We start from the raw sequence: 2,151 nt of genomic DNA on the forward strand, positions 1-2,151 counted from the left end.
GACATCTCAAAGTGCTTTACAGCCAATGACGTATTTTTGAAGTGTTAGCCACTGTTGTAATGCATGAAATGCAGCAGCCAATTTGCACACAGCAAGCTCCCACAAAGACAATATGATAATAACCAGATAATCTGTTTTTGTGATGTTGATTGAGGGATAAATATTGGCCAAAACGTCAAGCATAATTCCCCTGCTCTTCTCCAAAATAGTGCCATAGCATCTTTTATATCCACACAGACAGATGGAGCTTCAGTTTAAAACGCCTCATCTGAAAGACAATATCTCCAACTGTGCAGAACTCCTTCAGTACTGCACTGGAGTGTGCCTTTGCAGGAGAATATAAAACAAATCACTGTGTTTCCTGTCAACCCAAGATGGCTGCAAAGATGGCCACCAATACCCATCTAGGCATGCACACTTGTCCACACGTGCAGAAAACCATTAATGGGTTTTGCCTTTCCAAACTTGGGTTGTGACAGGGGCTATTTTTAAATTATAAAATACCATTGCAAATTGATGTGGCATGATCTATGAAATGAGTGGAGAACTGGAGTCATACAGATAAGAAATCAGAATATCCCACAGACATTCCCACAGAGATGAGCTTTAGTATAGACTAATGCAAGTCCAGCTTGGAAAACACCTCACAACATTGCACACCTTATACTGAAGGTTTTTTATTAGTCTGTTTCAGTTCTCCAGATGCCTGATGTAATTTTCCAACACCAAAATAAGCAAAAGGGAAAAGGGAAAGAATACAGAAAGAATAAACTATAAACTGAAAATTCTGGATAGAACGAGCAGGTCCTGCAGCATTTGTGCAGAAGCTCGGGTTAACGGGTCACAGCGCTAGAACTGAAAGCTAAATCCTAGATTCTTCACCAAAGATATAATTGCTGTTTTTTTTTTCCTTTAACCTGGCCACTGCCTACTCTGCCACTCCCAATGTTGTCACAGAGTTAACAGTACAGCTGCACATGCACCGAATTGGCAGAAAACTCAGCCAAACAAAATTTATCACTGAGCTACATATGGAAATGTTAGATGAGATTACCAAAATCTTGGCCGAGGAGGTAGATTTTAAGAATTGTCTTAAAGGAGGAAAGTGAGGTAGACAGATGGAGAGCTTGTTGGAAATAATTCCAGAACTTAGGGCCCAGGCAATTGATGGCACAGTTTCCAATGGTGGAGTGATTAAAATCAGGGATATTCAAGAGCCCAGAATAAGATGAGCGCAGGTATCTCAGAGGGCTATGGAGCTGGAGGAGATTACTGAGATAGTGAGGGGCAAAGTCATGGATGGATTCAAAAGCAAGGATGAGAATTTTAAAATTAAGATGTTGCTTGAACAGGAGCCAATGTAGGTCAGTGAGCATAGGGGTGATAGTTGAAAGGAACATGATGCGAGTTAGGACACAAGCAGCAGAGCTTTTTGGTTGACCTCAGGTTTACAGAGGGTAAGCATGTAGGAGACCAGACAGGAGTACTTTGGAGTATTCAAATGTAGAGATAACAAAGGCATGGATGAGGGTTTCAACAGCAAATGAGCTGAGGTGGGGTGAAGTTGATGATATTATGGAAGTGGAAATAGGCAGTCTTAGTGATGACATGGACATGTCATTGAAAGCTCATTTTGGATCAAATAGGACACCAAGGTTGTGAACAGTCTGGCTTAGGCTCAAACAGTTGCCAGGGAGAGGGATGGAGTTGGTAGCCAGGGAACAGCGTTTGGAGCGGAGATTGAAAACAATGGCTTCAGCCTTCCCAATATTTAATTGGCAGAAATTTCTGCCCATCCAGGACTGGATGTCGGATAAGCAGTCTGACAGTTTAAACTGTTTAACGACATGGAGGAATGGGGCGATGTGGTGCTGAGGTGAAGAACTGGATGTGAAAGCTGATGATGTGGCGGAAGGGCAGCAACGTAGGGGGGGGTAGGGGAGAGGAGGGGGAAGAGAAGCCGAGATTCTCTGCTACGATTAAATAGATCCGATTCGTTATTTAAAGAAGAATCCTCCCCAGTATTTTTGCGTTTGCAGTAACATCATTGTTTCAATGTGACGCAGGGAGTGTCATCATTCTAACGGGAGATATGGGGGTCGGACTAAGCGTCGGAAGGCGGAACATTCCAGCGGTGTGTGGTTGTGGGAG

Source organism: Cetorhinus maximus, chromosome 15, assembly GCF_964194155.1.
Source record: "Cetorhinus maximus chromosome 15, sCetMax3.hap1.1, whole genome shotgun sequence".
In the NCBI taxonomy this organism is placed as follows: domain Eukaryota; kingdom Metazoa; phylum Chordata; class Chondrichthyes; order Lamniformes; family Cetorhinidae; genus Cetorhinus; species Cetorhinus maximus.